Here is a 20,071-nt window from a genome sequence, read left to right on the forward strand (position 1 = left end):
TGAGCGGCCGCCCCAAGCCCTCCCGGGCTCCTTCCTCCCTTCGGCCCCGGATTCTCCTTTTTCCCGTAGGTCTCCCTCAGATTTCTCGTCTCCCACACCTCACATTCGCAGCCACCAGGACCAGGATGGGGGTGAATTAGGATGGGGCCCTTCCTTCGAACCCCTTGACCCACCTTCCCCCACAGTCCCTGCCCCCCTCCCCCAGGAGCTGAGACCTGGAAACTGAGGACCAGAGATCCAGAAAGGTGAGGTTAGTCCCAGATGCCTGGTTCCTCAAGAAGTAGCCTGGTGTTGGTGCCAGGAGAAGCTCAAGGTAGGGAAACTGAGGCTGAGAGAAGGACGTTGACCAAGGTCATGGAATGTGGGCAGCAGGCAGGAGAAGGGGACAGGTCTGGGGCAGGTTTCCTTGTCCTGTGGCTGACACTAGCAGCTGACCTTGTTCCTCAGAATGGGGCCCCAGTCCTAGATCCTTCCCAAGCTTCTGTCACTCCATTTGCAAATGGGGAGCCCTGGTCTGTCTCATGGCCTTAGGGAGGGACAGAGATGGGGCCTCAAGCCTGTGGGGTCTGGTGTGAGGGCCTGTGTGTTCAAGTGGCTGCAAGTCACACTTAATGTGCATGCAGGGCTTCCCTAGGCCCAGAGCATGTGTGGGGGTGGGGGTGGGGGGTGGCAAGTGTTTGAGGGAGCAGCATGTGCATGCGTATATCTTTTTTCTCAAAGTGTACATGTGCCACCGAGTGTTTGTACATGTGTTTTCCATCTACGTGTAGATGGATGAGTGTTAGGAGTGTTGGTCACTTGTGTCTGCCATGGTTGTGAACTAGCAGGGGAGGGGGAAGGGGCAAGAACCTATGGGCAGGTGGGGCCAGATGTGCAAGTCCTTGGGCTGGGAGAGGCCTGGGTGTATACAGGATGATGACCTTCTGACCTGGGTTGGCCTCAGTCTAGGTCTTATCTGTGAAGCCCCCAGCAGAATTATCTCCCTGCCCCCTTGGGTCCAATCAGCCAAAGGCCCCAGCAGGAAAGCTGATTGCCATAGCCCTGCCCGGCCCTGCCCTTCCCAAGCTGATTACATTTTTCTGCTTGTTTCTGCTTTTGTCGCTGATTAATCATATCCCTGTCTCCAGGCCTGGAGAGAGGGGACTCAGTAAGCCAGTCCTGGGCCTCAGCACTTCTTGGGCTACTCCAGTAGCACCCACAACCTGCAGAGGATCCAGGAAAGACCCCAGCTGTCCATCTATCTGTCTCCCCAGGCATATGGGGGGAGACCCTGTTAAGACCTGGGCTGGAGGTGTGAGAGGCCCCACAAGGTCCCCACCCAAAAGCTTTCCTCTCCCACCTGTTCCATTGTCTGACTGTCCACCTATACAACTGAATGCTTTGAGCTCCTTTGGAGTTTCTGATGCAGCAGAGATGGGAGGAAGAAAGAACTCAGACCTGGCTCCTCCCTCTGCTTCCTCTTTGCCATAGTACTTTAATCATGCCCCTTAACCTCCTAGGGCTTCAGTTTGCCCACCTGTGAAATGAGAGTGGCAATGCCACCCTCAGGCAGCAATGAGGATGAACAAATTAAAAAAATATGAGTGCCTTCCTCCATCTCTTGTGAGTTTCTTATTAGAATGAACCCCCCCCCAGGAATATGAATTAATAATTATAGCATTGAGTATTGATTGAGAGCATGAGCTGCAGTAGTACTCAGTTTGCTGAGTGTCCAGGCTGCCCTGGCCCAGCCAGCCAGTTGGAAATTGGGCTGAGGGAGGGCTGAGGGGCTGGCAGGAAACTCAGCTCCCAGCAACTCCCTGGGAGGCTGCTGCAGAGCACGTTGGCACTTGCCTGATGGAGGGGCAGCTCCCCCTGAGTCCTCTGCAGCTCCTGGTTTTGCCACCCGGGTGGGGAGTTTTCAAAAAGAAGGGACAGAAAAAGTCCCTGAGTGAATCAAGCACAAATCAAGTGAGCCTCCCGAGGATGGCCAGGCCCTGTGAGTCTGTCCTGAGGGAGGATCTGGATATCCATGGAGACATGAGCCTCCCCCCAGATTTTGGCCTTGGTCTGTCTGGTCTAAGGGGTCTGACTGTCTGTCTTGTGACCAGGGTACTCCCTGAGGCCATCTCCTTCCAGGCCAAAAGTGCATGGCTTGCTGGGGATTATAGTCTAACGCTGTGGTGCACCCCACTATTTGGGCCATCTTTGTCATCCCAGTCCCCTGGTGACTCAGTCCCTGTCCTCTCGCCTGATGCAAAGCCATAGCCCATGATGCTGGCTTTCCACAGTGGGGGCTGCTGGTCAGAACCACACCTCCACATGCCACAGCTGTATCTGTTCCTCTTTCTGTCTCCTTGGGGAATACATGGGACACCCTCGGGCTGTGCATGGGACTGTCCAGCCCCCATTATCATGCCTTGCCCCCGTTCACAGGCAAGGACATGTCTGCTGAGGGAGCCAAAAGGACCAGGTTGGGCTATACAGCCACAGGCAGAGCTGGGGGATTGGAGTCCAGGGCGGACACAGGGACTCCAGGGAGCAGGCTAGGTCATGCTGATCTCTCTGTGCTCTCCCAGGCTCAGCTGGAGTCCTGCTGCCTCTGGGAACCACTGTTGACCTCTTCAGCCCTCCACTGCTGAGTACCAAGGTTCATTGGGCAGACCCTGGGTGCCAGGCCCTACATCTCAGGCCAGAACTCAGAGGATAGAGCTGCTTCCACCTGGGCTCACAAAGCAAGGGTCAGAGGGCTGAGCAGTATCGCAAGACTGGAGTTCATGTGCTCTGCTGAAAGGTTGGGGGAGGTGTTTTTAGAGAGAATCATGGTGGCAGGATTTGAAAAGTCTCTGGATGAGGAGTCGGGGAGGCAGTGTCATGAGCAGTCAGAGCTCTTCATGGAGAAGCCAGAGCTTTCTGTGTGACCTCTCTGAGTCTCAGTTTACTCATCTATTCAATGGGAATGCATCTAGCCCTTGAATGAACAATAAGATCCTGCATGTAAAGTGCTCAGAACACAGAATCTGGTGGCTCTTATTACAAATCTGGGGATACCCGGGGAGAGGAACCAGGGTGGGCAAAAGCTCAGAAGTGTAGAGGACCACTCTTGAGCTCTGGAGGGCAGGGTCTGGGTCTGCATCTCCCAGGGTCTCCCATTTCTCATAGCTGGCACAGGGCTGAACTGAGCTTGGGAAGATGATCTGTTGAATGAATGAATGAGACAATGAATGGAATGATTGTTCACCCGCCCGCCCTGCGGCAGGGCAGTCTTGTCCTCTCCTCTACACGTCATGGGAGCAGATGGCATGATTTCAGGGTGTGAATTATGTCTGTCGCTCCCCCATCTGGGGAAGGTGCTGCCGCTGTCACACTGCACTCCCTGGGTGCCCACCAGAAGATGTGCAGGCCTTGGGCCTCCCCAAGAAGAGGCTCAATGGACCTCACCTACTAATCCTTGGCTCAGGGGGCTAGAGATAACAGGAAAGGCGATCCACTGAAACCTGTGACTCTGGGTTTCCCCAAGTGGCAGAAAGGCAAGGGGGAATTACAGTGTCCAGAGACCAAACTCCTTCCTCTCAGGACCGGCCTGGTCCTTATCCTCCCGAGACTGGGATTGTCCCCCCAGAACACTGGAACTTTCTCTCCTAAAGACCAGCACAGGCCCCTCCTAGACCTCTCATCCAACACCCGAATCCTCTTGCCACCTGTGTTCAGCACCAGGGAGAGCTCCCAGAAGAACCCAGGGTCCTTCAGGGGAAGATGATATAGTAGAGGGCCCCCGGACAGCCTGCCAAAGAGATCCATGAACCCACTGTCCAGAGGAGGAAATCAAAGTGGAGGGCGGGTAAGCACCAAGTCCAAGGTCATGCCTAGACCACTGACTGCAGCCCTGCCCGAACCAAGGGGCCTGCTGGGAGAGAAGGTACTGGGAGTTGAGGAGGTACAGGTGGCAGGGAGGGGGTGTCCAGTGACAGCAGAGGCTCTGGCCTCTGCTCCTTGGCTGGAGAACAATATTGTTCCAAGAACCCGCTGGGGACAGTGTCTGGAGGTGAATAAAATATTCATCGTCCGGGCAAACTCATGCAATCACTTGATGAATAATGGAATTTATGAACTGGCAGATGCAGGCTGGGGCCGAGAGAGGGTGCAGTCCAGAATCTGGGGGTTCCTGCCTGCTCTGGTCCCTGCCTTTTTCTGGCCACCCTCTCTGAGCCCTCAGAGGCCCAGCTCCTAAAGGTGGTGAGAGTGTACAGAAGAGCAGGGAACAAAGTCCTTATTTGGAAACAGGGCAAAGAGGACAGGCCCTTAAAGTCCTTCTCCTTGAGAAGCAACTTGGGGATGGGAAAAGAGCACTGAAGGTAGAGTGATTGGGCTGAAGCCTGACTCCTGTCCCTAGCCTCGTGCCTTGAGTGTGGCACCTGTTCTGGCCTCAGTTTTCTCTCCTGTAAAATGGGGTTGATGCTGCCGTCATACAGCCTGCTGTACAGATCTGCCGAGATGATGAAGTTCACAGTGCCTGAGCCTGGTCCTTCTGAACCTCCCTCACTGACCTCTAGAATTCCCCCAAGCCTAGGAGTGATCTCACCTGGCTACCCTGGGTGGAGCTGGAAAACAGGGGAGAATGTGTGGCCCCAGAAGTGGAGAAGCTTCAGACCCTCCAGGCAGGGTTTGACACCCATAACTGGAAAAAACAAAACCAGTTCATCCAGGCACAATTCCTTCTCTGAGATTCTGCTCCCACTGGTTTTCCCAGGATTTCACACATACTAGGAAAACACTCTAACACTGAACTACGTCCTCTAGCCCTTTTTAAATTTTTTTATTTTGAGGCAGAGTCTCACTAAGTTGCCCAGGCTGGCCTCTAACTTGTGATTCTCCTGCCTAAGCCTCCCAAGTAGCTGAAATTACAGACATACGCACTCCTATTCCCAGCTGGGCAAGACCCTTTCTTTCTTTCTTTCTTTTATTTGTTTATTTATACATACCAGGGATTGAACCCAGGGTCGCTTACCCACTGAGCAACATCCCCAGCCCTTTCTTAGTTTTTGAGTCAGGATCTCACTAAGTTGCTTAGGGTCCCTCTAAGTTGCTGAGGCTAGCTTTGAACTTGTGATCTTCTTGTCTCAGCCTCCATAGCTATTGGAATTACAGGCATGTGCCAATGTGCCCAACCAAGATCTTTTTTTTTGATTGAACCCAGGGGCTCTCGACCACTGAGCCACACCCCCAGTCGTATTCTGTATTTTATTTAGAGACAGGGTCTCACTGAATTGCTTAGGGCCTCGCTTTTTGCTGAGATTGGCTTTGAACTTGTGATCCTCCCATCTCAGCCTCCCAAACCACTAGGATTACAGGCTTGTGCCACCATGCCCAGCCCAAGAAAATTCTTAATAGCTCCCTAGGAGCACTGAGGGCCAGCCAGAGTGAGAAGCCATGCTCTAGACAAAGAGGGCCTGTGGGGGTGGGAACTGAGGCTGGGCAGAGGTAAGAAGAGGTTGTGTGTGTCCTGCCTAAGAAACAACAGAGGTCCTTGTCTCTGATATTTTTTAAGTTTTAGTGTTTCCCTCTGGGAAGTGGGAGCCTATACCTGGGGTCTGGTCAGGCTACAGGATGGGAGGTTGCCCCAGGGATCAGAACCCTAAATAGATGAGACGGGGACCATGGTTACCACTGCCCTAGTCCTTGCTCCAGGCTTGCTTCCTAAGTGACAGCTGTGGCAGCTGGTGAGAGTTGAGGCGCGAGACGGCTCCTAATTGCTCTGGGTTCCCTAGATTCCTGCCTTAGTCTGTTGCCTCTGAACAGAAGCTGGACTGACTGCCCAGGTCAGCCTCTCCCCCAAAGGACACCCCATCTCCGGCCAGCCCAAGCACCACAGCCTAGGGTGATGGATTGCCTCTCCTGACCAGGATCCTGACACCCTGGATCAGGGTGAGGCTGGGACCCCGCAGTCCCCCTCCTCTCCAGATCTCTTTGTGTGATATAAAGGGCTTGTGTGTGAGCTCAGAGGCTGAAAAACACAGAATAGTGAGGTGGGCTCTGTGGCCCCATGTGGCAACCCTCTCCACACTTGTGGCCACATCTGGGCAAATTGGACGTCTGAGATTCTGGGAACCTCCCCGGGGAATAAGGGAACCTGTAACCCATTTCTCAGGCTGAGCACCAAAAGAATAAGGTACAAAGGCACTGAACCCGGGATCCAGGACTGCACAAACATACCTGCAGTGTCTCACGATGCCATAGACCCCTGCCCTCAGCAGACCCCCTTGGGCTAGGTTTTCAAGTTGGCTGCATCTCCAGTTCCAGCTGACCAGACTCCCACCCTGTGGGCCCTGCCCCTCTTGTTTTCTAGAAGTACCTAGAAATGGTTGGAGAACATGAGACTGAGCATTCATTCCAAGTTCTTTTTTAGAAGGTCCAGGCTCCGGAGGCAGCCTATTTGTACACCACCAGGGAGTGGCCAGTACTGGTCAGAGCCCTGAGGATTACCTTTGTGCTCAAAGATCTCCCCTGCTTTGAGACCAAGCACTGAGGGCCTCTAAAGGGGCACCCACTTGTCACTTGGGAGAGGAACAGTGCTAATCTGTGCCTGCTCATCAATCAGAGTGACACCTCCCCTCCATGCTGTGGGATATCATGTGAGGTGCCAACCTTGAGCCTGTGGGCAAAGAGGGCTGTGATGATAGAAAGAGGGACAGGAGGAGTGGGGGACAGGATTTCAGATGAGGAATCTCCACTTCTTTATTTTTATTTTTTATGTACCAGGGATTGAACCCAGGGGCCCTTAACCACTGAGCCTCATCTCCAGCCTTTTTAAATGTTTTATTTAGAGACGGCCTCACTGAATTGTTTAGGGCCTTGTTAAATTGCTGAGGCTGGCTTTAAACTCACAATCCTCCAGCCTCAGCCTCCTGAGCTGCTGGGATTACAGGTGTGCACCACCACGCTGGGCAGGAACCTCCACTTCTCATCCTAAGACTCAGTTGCTTAGATTAACCTGGCACTGAGACTGGGACATAGGTGGATAGTTTTGTCCATGGAGAATGCGGGAGAGGTCTGGGCTGGAGACACTTCCCAGGGAGGGGCTAGGCTTGAGGAGCACCTCAGCCCTCTGCCACCACCAATTCTATGGAGAACTGGGCTATAATCCTTCGAAGTCCTCAATGGTGGACGGAGGAATGTCCCCTGGGGCCAAGCTAGGCCCATGTCCCTGGCCAGCCCCCAACCCGAGGGTCCAGTAATGGGCCTCGATGCCTGCAATGCCCCAGTCATGTAGAGCCTAAGTGATGATAAAATCGACAGCAGTTTAATTGGTAATTTTAATCCTGGACAGAGCAGTAATGGTGTTACTAATTGGATCGTTAGAGATTTGTGCTTTATGGCTGTGTAATTAGAGAAGGTGTGGGGGGCCGGGGTAAACTGGGGAGCCATGTGGGGCCAGGGGCAGGGGCTTTTCCTAGGCTAGCTGGGTCACACTGCTAGACCCTTCCAAGCCGGGGCTCCGGGGTGGCTGTGGGAGGGAGGTTTGGCCCAGGATCTGCATGTAGCCCCTTCTAGGTCTGGGTCCCATCCCACCGGGAGAGGAGCAGCCCACAGGGACCCCAACACTCACAGCCCAGTCCTATAGAGAACAGGGATGGAGGGTTCCCCAAGATTAGTCTCTCCCTGTGTCCCCTGGGCTCACAGGGCTCATGCAGCTACACCTGTGGTATCCAGTGTCCCTGCCTCACACCAGTGGCTTCCAGACTCAGGGCCACCACAAAGTGTCTTTTTTTTTTTTTTTGTAGCACTGGGTATTGAACACAGGGCCTTGCATATACTAGGCAAGTACCGTACCCTTGAACTTCATCTCCCCAAATGTCTTCATTTTAAAATGGGAAGGATTCTTAAGTCCCCCTTCCCCAGTTGTGTGTCACATGATGAAACTGAGGCACAGGAGGGCAGGGACACCCTGTGTGTGCTGCACAGCAAATCTCATACTGCAAGGGTAAGGCACATTCTCACCCAGGACCCCAACCTGTGGGTGCTCACACGTGCCATCTGCACCCATGTGAGGTGGCACAAAGGCTGACCTTCCAGGGCCTGGAGAGGGGCTAGGGGACCTGGCACATGGAGCAGACCTTGTGAAGTGCCTCATGGAGGGGTTGGTAGAAGCAGTGTCCTTTGGATGGAGTTCACAAGGGCTGGAAGTGTCTTTGGCCCTCAATAGATATATGGTGGGTTAATTAATAAAAGAAAGAATAAAGGAGAAAAGAGGAAGGAAGGAGGGAAGACAGACCAGGGCAGAGGGCGCCTATAACATGCCCAATTCAGTGGTCCTCCAGGCCCCTCCCATTGACCTTCTAGCATCTTCCATTGGTCACCTACTCTACCACAATCACTCCCCTAAACTCTGCCAGTCATCCCATGTCACCCACCTTTATTCCAAGGAAAAGCCAAAGTGCCCGCAGGGGCCCACAGGACCTCCTCCCCACCTCCTCATCTCACTCCCTGGGCCCTCGTGGCTGAGTACCAGGCACCTTCCTGCCTCCGGGCCTTTGTACTTGCTGTGTCCAGAAATGCTCTCCCCTCAGATACCTTCATGGCTCACTCCTTTGGGTCTTTACTCAAAAGTCACCTTCCTAATGGGCCTTCTCTGGCCACCCTAGCTTTAAATCAAACAAACAAAGATAAATAATGCCTCTCCTCCTTATGCTGCTTTATTGACCTGGTTTGCATTTAACGCAGGGTAACACAGCCAACTCGCTTTTCTTGCCTGGTGCTGGATTTTGTTCACAGCTAGCATCATAACATACAGTAGGTGCTTATACATGACTGTCAAATGAATCAAGAACTGGAGGTTCCGCTGGGCACAGTGGCACATGCCTGTCATCCCAGCAGCTAGAGAGGCTGAGGCAGGAGGATCGTGAGTTCAAATGTAGCCTCAGCAATTTAGCAAGGCCCTAAGCAACTCAGTGAGACCCTGTCTCTAAATAAAATATGAAAAAGGGCTGGGGATGGGGCTCAGTGGTCAAATGTCCCTGAGTTCAATCCCTGGTACTGCCCCCTCCCCACAAACAAACAAACAAACAAAGAACTGGAGGTTCCTTACAGAAGCAGCCCTGGGAGACGAGGGCAGGTTTGAGGGGGTATAGAGAGGCTGAAGAAGACAGGAGGCTGACATGGGGCCAGGGGAGTGACTGGGACACCTCTGGCTGTGGGCCCTTTCCTTCTGGCTGACTGGCTCCCACCCCCCAGCAGTAGCTCAGTCAGGAGACGATGCCCCAGCGACCTACATCAGCAAATTACTCGGGGAGGCGGTGTGTGTGTGTGGGGGGAGATAAAAATCTCTGTCCTCCTGCCAAACGCTGCAGAGCTGCACCACCTCTGTCCCCTCCACTTACAAGGCCATCACCCTGACCTACTCTCCCCTTCAGCCAGGTCACCCTGGGGCCTCCAACTGCCCCCTTCATATTCCCCCAAAAGAAATGGCTACCTGTGGGGTGGCCTGTGGGACCCCAAGAAGGCCCCTTCCTTGCTGGCCCCAGATCCCCACTCACAGGCAGATGACAGTGTCAAATCCCACCATCAGCCCTGAGGTGGGTGGCACCAGAGCACAGCAACACCCTGCCCACCCGCCTGGCCCTGCCGCCTCGGCATGGCCAGGTGATATATGGCCACTAGCCCAGCCAGGAAGTGACAGAGATGGATGGGCTGCGCTGGGGGCAGGCTTGGAGCCAGGTGCTTCTTGCAGGGGGTGGGGAAGTGCCTGGCTCTGGAGAAAGCCGTTCCGGGAACGTCACCTCTCTGACCGAGGGCAGGAGATGTCTTGGGCATGGCTCCCACACTCTGACCCTCGGTGTGGGACAGTGCAGGCAGCTGGGAGCTCTTGGCACTTTATGGGATCTCTCCAGGCCTCAGTTTTCTCATCTGCAAAATGACCAAGCAACACCCACCAGAAGGCAGAGTGGAGATCACTGAGAAGCACAGCCCCAGTCGCAGGCGGTCTGCCCTCCCAACCCTGGGGGGCCTGTCCCTACCACCCTGCTCCCGCCTTCCCACCTGACCCCCTTCTCTTTCCCTTTCTTGGCCTCCGAGAAAAATCACATAGCCAGACCTGGATGGGGCCACCAAAGTTTCTAGCTTGCCCTTCCTCCCCATTTTCCAGAACAGAAAGCAGGTGTGTGAGAAGGACCTACCCAAGGTCATGGGGAGGTCTAGGGAGACCTCTCCTGGGCCGTCCTGAAAGAAGCCCCCTCCTCACTGTGGATGCGGGAGGGTGGCTGGTGGCAGCTGCCTCCCCTGCTCAGCAGGTGGGGAAGGACAGGAGGACAGCTGAACACCGGGGCTAGAGGCCGGTGCAGCTGCTGTGGCCGAGTCAAGATGCGCCAGACGCCTCCATGGGCTCTGTCTGCATCCAAGGAGACCAGGACACTGGGCGGACGGACGGTGTGTCCTTGCAGGCTGGGCCTGGAGGAGGGATGGGAAATGGGGGGGTCATTCTGGGAACCAGGGCTGCCTGCAGGGCTGGGCCGTGTCTTCTGTTGCCTGCTTAACTGCCCTGCTCCCTAGAGGAACCTGGACCCCACGTGGGGCCTCCAGTGGCTATGGGCATGACACAGAGGTACATGCTCAGATCTGTGTGGCCTGTCAGTGCAGATGTGTGTGTCAGCAGCTGGGTGTGTGGGCACACATGTGCTTGTGGCCACTGGATGCCAGGTGCATATGTTCATCCACTCAGGGATCTGACATCTGCCCCAGAAACCCACAGCCAGGACAGAGCAGGAGCCCAGTCAGAGCAGACACGCATGTGTCAGTGGCAAGGGTGAACGCATCACACGCAATCTACGTGTGCAGGGTTCACTGCATATGCACGCACGTGGGTGGGTGTGACTACATGCCCACTCAATACCCATCAGGCCCTGCTCAGACTCAGCCTCAGTCAAGGGGACTAGGAGTAGCCCCCATAGTCAGACAGGGAAACTGACAGCAGCTCAGAGTACAAAGTGTCCCACCAAGGTAGGTGGCAGGGTTGACCCTAAATACGGGCTCTTCAGCAGAGCACACTTGGGGACAGTATTCTAGAATGTCAGTCTTTTTTGGGGATGGGGGGGTTACTGGGGATTGAATTCAGGGACACTTGACTCTGAGCCACATCCCAGCCCTATTTTGTGTTTTATTTAGAGACAGGGTCTCACTGAATTGCTTAGCACCTCGCTGTTGCTGATGCTGGCTTTGAACTTTCGATCCTCCTGCCTCAGCCTCCCAGCTGCTGGGATGACAGGCGTGAGCCACCAAGCCCAGCAGGGGATGTCACTCTTGCTTTGTCCTGTGAGCAGGGACAGGGACATGGACTGTGAAACTGCAGACTTGAACGGGGTCTCTGTTGTCTCTTGGAGCAGCCCCTTGCTTGGGACCAACAGGCAGTACCTTTGTGGGGGGCAGGGGGCACCCCATCTGGAGGATTCCCTCTCCAACCCTCAATTTCCTCACCTATAGAATGGAGCCCCCCACCCTACTCCTTTCGGGTCCCTGCTGGGAAGGGCTGATGAGGCCCCTGTGACACAGCCCTTCCAATGAAAGAGGGCTGGGGGACCCAAGGTCACCTCAGGGACAAGGCAGTGGTCCCAGCTGTACAAAGCTGTACCCTGAATAGTTTCTCTTGCTGGCCCGCTGATCTGGGAAAAGAGATGAGCCCCAGGTGGGGGGAAAGGGGGAGTGAAGGGATCCAAGGCAGGGCAGCAGGGCTTCCGGTTCAGTTAGTGAAAAGATTTGTCATTTTAATGAGGTGATATTTCTTGCCTGGCTCCTGTCCGTGGAGGCGCAAAGGGGACAGCTGCCTCCATGAATGAGGAGGTGCTGGGGCTGCTGGGGCTGTCTTCAGACTTCTGAGCCTGTCTGGGCTGAGGAGGAGGAGACCTAGACTCTAGGGTTCCAGGCTCTCACAGAAGGTTGCCCCCGGCCCAGCTCTGCTTCTCCCTCCCTACATGACCTTGGGCAAGTCCTTCCGCATATCTGAGCCTCAGTTTCCTCATCTTTAAAATAAAACTAATACCAGGGCATGGTGGTGCACACCTGTAATCCCAGCAGCTCGGGAGGCTGAGGCAGGAGGATAGCAAGTTTGAGGCCAGCTTGGGCAACTTACTGACAGCCTGTCTCAAAATAAAAAAAATAAAAAGGTGGTGGTGGGGTGTAGCTAAGTGATAGAGTGCCCCTGAACTCAGTCCCCAGTACTGAAAATAATTAGATAAAAATTTTAACTAAATAGGGCTGATCTACCATCCCCGTGCTTTGGGCACTGACCGCTGCTGGTTCCCGTCTTGTTCCTCCTGCCCTGCCCCATCTCACCACCACCCCCCTGCCCCTGTCACAGCTGTAAGAACCCACCCCGCCTTTCTCACTTTCAGGACTTGGTAAGAACTGCTCTGTCGGCCTAACTCAGCTCCGTCACCCTGGTCCCTCGGGACTGGCAAAGGAGGCCTCGTTTAACGCTCACCGCCACCTTCCGTCTGCCTTGTGAGCACCCTTGTCATATCTAGAGGGTGACGGCTGGTCTCCTAGCTGATTTGCTCATTCCTCTGGTCTAGCACCTAGTAGGCCCTGGATGAATGTGTTTGCTGAATGACTGAATGAGCAGCTGCAGGCCTGCCCTCCTGACCTTGGAGCGCAGCGTCGAGGGTGCTAGTGGTGGCGGCAGCGAGGGTGGCCTGGCGGGCAGCCCATCCATCAGCCTGGTGCCGCACCTGACCAGATGGAGCTGTGCCCCTGGGGGGAAGGAGGGGGAGAGAAGATGCATCACCTTCCCCGTGGGCTGGCGGGTGTGTGGGCCTGCCGGTCCCGCCCCCCACGGGTCCTCATCCATCATGCTGTCTCTGGGATGCTGCATGGAGTCAAGCAGGGGTGTCCTCTCCACCAGGCTCCTCTAGGCGGAAGACTGCAGCTCTCTAGTGCAAAGGGGAAACTGAGGCCTGGGGGACAGCATGGGTTAAAAGTGGGGGCTTGGGGACAAACTGGTGTTGGAGTGATAGCAATGGGACTCCTCTGGGATTCACTTGTGTAGCTCTGGGTGAGTCTTTGGGGGCTTGGAGCCCATTTCTTTTTTCTTTTTTTGGTCTCGGGTGCTTAACCACTGAGCCCCAGCCCCAGCCCTTTTTTTATATTTTATTTAGAGACAGGGTCTCATTGAGTTGCTTAGAGCTTCACTAAGTTGCTGAGGCTGGCTTTGAACGTGTGATCCTCCAGCCTCAGCTTCCCAAGCCCCTGGGATGACAGAGCTGTACCACTGTGCCCGGCTTGGAGCCCATTTCTTCTGTAAAATGGGTACACAGCAGTGTCCCGTCACCTGGAAGAAGAAGATTCACAGAAATAGGTCCAGTGCCTGGCACATAGATGGTGCTTAGGATGGGCCAGCTTGAGGTCATGCCCCCACTCAGCCCCTGCTCCTCAGGCTGATGGGAGGAGGAAGAGGCGGCTATGGGGACAGGAGCAGTAGATTCAGGCAGGATTGCTAATCTGTCTGGGTCACTGAGGGAAGGAGACTTTGACGGATGTTCCTCCCTCCCCGCCAGAGAGGCTGGGGGAAGGGGCAGCTGAGTGATGACTGGGCCCTCAGTGGTGATCACAGCTCAGCTGGCCTGACCAGCTGGCCCAGGGGAACATCGGGCACCTGGCTCTCTCCCAGCCCCACACCATTTTGCTGGGAAGTTAACACCGCCTATCTCCTCCCCAGCCTTCTCATTATAAAAACAAGTTCTTCCTTAGCCCGTATTTCACCTGAATTGCACAATGGCCTAGGGAGTGAGCTGAGACCCTCTGGCACTGAGATTCTCATTCCTCCAACTGGGATTCATTCATTCACTCAGCAAAATTTTACTGGGCACCTACTATGAGCCAGGCTCTGAAGAGGGCATTGAGAGAACCAGACAAGTGGGTTCAGGCCACCTGCTTGCCCTGGGCACCCGGGAGGTTACAGGTGGGTCTGGTCTGAGTGCTGCATCCTGCTTGAGCCTGCCAGATAAATGAGAGTGTTACGGGATATCATCCCTTCTGGTGGCGGAACTGCCTGGCAGTTATGGGTACTTGCCCAGTGCCAGGCGCTGTGCAAGCACTTTACGGGCATTATTTCATTTACTCATCCAAGGCAGACATCAGTGACCCTGTTTTCCAGCTGAGCAAACTAAAGCTCAAAGAGGTGACCTGACCATTTGCATGGGGTCCCCCAGGTGGGGGTAGGCAGAGTGGCACTGCCCCCCCCCATATGCTCTTTCTTTTCACCACGGGGCACTAATGCCCCACGTCCCCAGCTCCTCCCCTGCTGTGGGGGGAGAGCTGGGTTTCCCCAGAATGCCACCCTCCCCTGGATAGCCCAGGTCAGGCTGTGGGCTTGTCCCCACTGCTAAGCCCCTTGGAGGGGTGTTGACCACACCCAGGTGACAGGAAGGAAAGGACTCTAGTCCCTTGGGCTCTGACTGGGGCTGGAGGGCTTCCTTCTCCCATGAGGGTGAGTTGCAATGGGCCCAGGCATCGGGGAGGGGGCTTCGGATCTCAGTTCCAAGAAGTCACATGGCCTCCCAGAACCTCAGTTTCCTCCTCTGTCGCACACAGGAGTCTCTCCTCTATTGCACAGAGCTCTCCTAGGGGGTCCCTCATGATGCCACCAGGTAAGGTCCTAAGCAGGAGGCGCTGCCACTTCTTGGGCCTGGTGTGCACAGTGATGAAGGCCATTCTCAGAACCGCCAAGAGGACCGAGAGCTCCCATGTGCCACGCCAACACAGGTTCCTGTGATTGTCATTATTTTCAGCTTTTCTCAGGGCCTGACCAAGGCAGGTGTTTAGGAGACGCTGTGACCCTGACCCCATGCACACAGAGTCGGTGCTGGGATGGGGGACAGCTCCCCTGATCCAGGCAGGTAGGGCTGGGTTGGCTTGGAGGAGCTGGGGAGCTCGAGGAAGGGGCTCTGCCCGTGCTGATCTACCCAGTGGAGCAGAGCCAGCTCTAATGAAGTGAGCTAGCCCCAGGCTGCACTGATTTCACGACTCGGTGGCCACTTCCCAGCTGGTAAATGTCATTGGAGAGAGCAGCAGAGGCTCTTGGCATTGGCCCAGTAGAGGGTGGGGGTGGGAGGGCAGCTGGAGGGGCTGGGGATGCCCAGGGAATGCTGATGCTGGGCCAGAGCCCCCAGAACCTCTGGACTCCCTCACCAACCCCTCAGGAGGGGTGGTGTCCTATTGGCTGAAGCTGTGTCACCTACTTTGTGACATTTGCAACCACCTGCTCCAATCCTGCTGTCCATCTATAGTAATCGGAACCTCAGGGCTAGTAGGCTTCCCCTAGGTGGCCACATCTGCCCTTTCTTCTTCTTCTTTTTAACATATTTTTTAGTTGTAGTTGGACACAATATTTTTATTTTTATCTGTTTATTTCTATGTGGTGCTGAGGATTGAACCCAGGGTCTCCCGCGTGCGAGGCAAGCACTCCACCATTGAGCCACAACCCCAGCTCCATCTGCCCTTTCTGCACATGGGGAGGGGGGCTGCTCAGGGTGATCCAGAGGACACAGCTGCCCTGGGTCCCTAAGCAGGAGGTGGAGCCGTGTGGGAACCTTCTGGCCCACATCCCTCCCAGCCCTGAGCTGTCTCCTTTGATAACTGATCCAGGACAAGTTAATAGTAAGTAGCTATAACCACACAGCAGCTCGCCTGGTTTAATAAACTCTCGCTGCAGCAGGCGCTGCCTCAGAACCTGGGCTCCGTGATCTCATTTAACCCCAGATGACCCTGTGGTGGATTCTGAACTGACTCCCTTGTTGGGGAGGGGGATGAGGCTGGGAGGCGGAGCCCTCGGCTTTGCGCAGCCCTGGAAGCTGGACTCCTCCTCCACACCTGCAGCCCTCACCAGCCCCTCCTCTGCCCACTCCCTGCCCTGCATTGTCTTCCCCCTCCTCAGCTTGCAGGGTCTTCCGGAGGTGGACACCTGAGGGTGTTGCTGGTCCGTGGACCGGGGAACTCAGGGAGGGAAGTGGGGCCTCCAGAAAGATTTGGAGGCAAGAGGCAGGCCATCTTGGAGGGGGGTACAGGGGTGGCTGGAGATGTTCACCCTTCAGTATGTCCCCAGTGCCCCTCTTTTCTTCTGGAATCCTGATCTCCAGGTTTGAGACCTGAAAACAGTCTATCCCAGACTCCTGGGCGCATGGGTGCACCCTTTGTCAATCAGACAAGCTCCTGCCTGGACAGAATATGGGGGTGGCTGACATTAGTCGTGTTACTGGGGACTGGGAGCAGTGCCCTCGGGGACAGACAGACAGCAGCCTGAGTCACACCCTGCTGGGTCACCGTGACTTCCACATGGAGACCTCCCTGGGGCCATAGTCTAGTGAGAGCTGTCTCTGGAAACCCTGGTCTCTCCTTCTCACCCCTCCCCTGCCCAGGGACCTCCTCAAGCTACTTGACTCCCTACCCGAGGCTCAGCGCTGCCTGACCACAGCAGGGTTCTGTGGAGGGTGGGAAGGAGCTTGGGTCGGGGCTGCCCCAGGAGCTTCGAGGGTGCCCAGAGAGGCAGCTCCCAGCCCACCTTCACCCGGAAGACCTCTCCATGAGAGCTGCTCCATTTCCCCCTTCTTGGCATTTCCAGGGACCTTCCCATGTGGAGTGGGGAGCCCTGGCATCCCTGGCCGCTGTCTCCCTTCCAAGGGAAAAGAGGAGGGAGGAGAGAAAAGCCGTATTAATAAAAGAATAGGGTACTGCGCCTAACGCCCGTGGTGTGTGCAGCTCAGAATAGCAATGTGCTTTCTCAAGGCAAACAGAACTCCCCAGGTGTTAATGCAAATTCACTCCAGTTAAGATGAAAGAGGGTTGTTTCCCCCTTTGCTGGTTAATATGAAGGACGTAATAGATTCAACCTCAGGAGCTGGGGATCTCAGGCTGGAAGCGGAAGGCTGGGAGGAGAAATGGGGGAGGGATGGGGCATGGGCAAAGAAGGTAGGTCCCCAGTGGGTTTCAGGGCAGAGCAACTGTCACAGCAGACCCGGCCAATGCTGCATGTGGCTCATGTCACCCCCATCTTATGCCCGGACTTGACAGTGGCTGAGACTCGCTGCTCAGGAGGACGGGGGTGGGAAAGCTCAGAGTAGCTATGCCAACCCCCTGTCCTGGCACCTTCTTATTAAGCCAGGGACTGGTGCCACCAGGGACCTTCCCCAATCTGTGCCAGAGGAACATAGAGCGGGGTCCCAGGGGACTGCCATCACAGGCCAGGCTGGCTGTTCCTAAAGGCACCAGCTCTTGGTTGTGACTGTGGGCCACCCCCTGGGGTCCTGGGCTGGTAACCCCCTTTTGTTTCCCAGAGGGTGACACTGGGTTGAGAGGGCCTGGGGAGACCAGATGGTGGAATTGGAACTTGGGACCCTTGGAGTTCTTCTGGTTCAAACTTGACCTTCTGCCACTGAAGCATGGAAGTCCAGAGAGCGAAAAGGACTTAAGGCCACACAGTGGAAGCAGAGAGCTGGGGGAACCAGAAGCCCCTGTGGCCAGCTCTCCTAAAGGACGAGCTAAAGGGGCAGGAGGGCTGCTCTGCCAGCCATGGGGCCCTTTCTCCCAGCGTGAAGCCCTTCTCCACCTGGGGCTCTAGGGCTAAGCTGTGCATCACCTATGCCTCTCTGAGCATCATCCTCGCCTAAAAAATGTGCAGGACCCCAGCAAGGGAAGGCTGCTGTTGCTAGTAGCGAGACTCCGTGTGTGGTTTGGCTGTACCAGATGTGCATCGAGGACTGGGCAGGGTGTCGCCTGGGCTCTGCTGAGGATAAAGGGAGACTTAGGGAGGCCCAGGCCGGGCTACCCCCATTGACTCAATTTAACTTCTCTCTCAGGGTGAATGGTAGAGCAGGTGCCTGCCACAAGACACCTCCGCAGCCTTCTTCGCTTTTGTTTACTGACTTAATTCCTTCAGATCAAAGGCTGCCCCTTCCTCCCCAGAGGAGGCAGGCGGGGGAATTACATTATTTATATTGGAAATGGGCAAGGCTCCACGGGGACTTCTTTCTTATGCCTGATAAGAGAAAATTAGGTCACCGCTGTGCCTCCCTGGTGTCTGCAGTTGGGTTTTTGCAGCCCAGGTACCCACGGGTGCAGGGAAGAGCTCCGTGTGCAGAGTCCAGTGTGGCCCACCCAGCTCCTCTCTCATCCTGAGCCTCCAGTAAATTATTGACCCAAGCAGAGGGTATTAATGTGACAAAACAAGAACATCCTTCCCGGGTTGCCCCTGTCCAGGGTTATCTATCATCTCCTGGCCTTTGCAGCTGGCACTGGGCAAACAGCAAGGACAAACAGGCCAGATGCAGGTTCATTAAGCTCCAGGTACAAGTGGTAGGATGGGGGCCCACATGGGGACAGTGGGTGGGCCTAGTCCCTCTGAGCTGTGATATCCTCTGGTCACTGTGACTCTTTTTTCTGCGTCCTTCTACCCCTGATCCCAAAAGGAAGTTTTTAGAGATAGCCACAGCTGAGAGTAGGGACATGTGTCTAAACACTGTACTCAGAGCTTTCCAGATATTATTAACCTCCATGAAACCTTCTAAAATTCCCATTTTACAGATGAGATAACTGCAGTGCTCTAAGGTTTGGTACCTTGCCTAGACTCAAAGGGCTGGTAAGTGGCCAAGCAGGGATTTGAACCCGGGCTTGTCTGAATTCCAAGTCCAGGAGGGCCCTGAGTTCCATTTCCCCAACTTATCCACAGCTGGTGGTGGAGTTGGTGTCTCCTCGTGCTAGCTGCCTGTCACTTGTAAAACAATGGCAGTGCTGCTACACATCCACACCCTCTTTTTCTTAGAAATCGAAGTACTTTTTGCTTCGGTTCTTCATGTTATTCTGGCAACATCCCCAAGACACCCAGAGGCACCACTGTCAACCGTCTTTACTGAGAGGGCAGAGTGTGGCCCTGGGGGAAGACAGGGCCAGGTCCCCACCATGGCAGAGAGCCGAGCAGCTCGGAGCTCCTTAGCGGAGTAGCCGGCTGAGCAGCCTCTGGGGCTCCCACTGCGGAGTTCTCAGGAGGTGTCTTGATTTCGACTCAGAGGCAACATGCCAGGCGCTATTCTGAGGCCACCAGCCCAGTGAGAAATGGGCACCAAGTGGAAACCGGGAGAGGACACGGTGGGGGACCCGCTCTGAGTCAGATGGAGTCCTTGCCGTGCTGATAAACGGCCCTGTCATTTGTCTGGGCTGCCCTGTCTCAGCCTCGGGGGGCGCCGGAGCTGTCTCCCTGCAAGCCAGCTGCGGTCTCCCCAGCAGCGCTGGGACTGCGGCCACAGGATCCTGCCGTAATGCAGTAATGACAGGCTGCCAGGGAGCCCCGCGCGGCTGGGAGGGGAGGGGAGCCCTTGGCCTCTCTCCCTAGAGGAGCGGAGGCTGCCTGGGCTGTCTGAGAGGGAGCCGGGGATATGCAGACGCTTGTCTTTCTCGTCCCCAGACGGCGAGATTGGATTAGACACAGTCGCAGCAATCTTCTCCAGGTACCTTTCCCCTCAGAGTTGGGCTGCCAGCTCCTCATTACACGTGGGTGGCGCCTTATCCTCTCCTCCATAGGGAGGCTCCAGGGGAGGGTAGCCCTGGGGAGCAGCTGCCAGGCACTCCCCACTCAGGCACGGCCCAAGACAAAGGAGGAAGCACTGGCAGGGAGGTCAGAAGGAGCCACGGGGGGGGGGGGGGGCCGGGGATCCCTTGGGACCCAGCTGCAAATGCCACAAGGAAGCCCTGAGGTCCGGCCAGCAGCTCTGCGTTCAGAGCACGATCACACTCAACTAAAAACACCAGCAGAGCTCAACCCACTTCCTCAACACCCAAATACCTGGCAGTGTGGTTATTTCGAATCCTGCTTAATAGGGACCTTGGGATCTCCGTGTATGTCTTTTGAGGATCAGGGTTGTCTTTTTTAAAAAGGGTTAGGAAAAAATATTATCAGGACAACCTAAAATAACAAATATGTACAAAGTGCTTTCTCTGGTTTGACCACAAAGAAATCAGGACTACCTCCACTTATTAAAAATAACAATTTACATGTGAGAAATAAAGTTTTGTTATTATTTGTCTAATAACTATATGTTAAAACCTAACAACGTATTGC

At 55.2% G+C, this 20,071-nt stretch overlaps 1 protein-coding gene across 1 annotated transcript in view; it reads right to left on the reverse strand.

Moving 5' to 3' along the window:
• Positions 1 to 20,071, reverse strand: part of Cabp7 (calcium binding protein 7) — a 34,861-nt gene that overhangs the window by 11,345 nt on the left and 3,445 nt on the right. The window lies entirely within an intron of this gene.

This window comes from Marmota marmota, unplaced genomic scaffold, assembly GCF_001458135.2.
Source record: "Marmota marmota marmota unplaced genomic scaffold, marMar, whole genome shotgun sequence".
Classification (NCBI taxonomy): domain Eukaryota; kingdom Metazoa; phylum Chordata; class Mammalia; order Rodentia; family Sciuridae; genus Marmota; species Marmota marmota.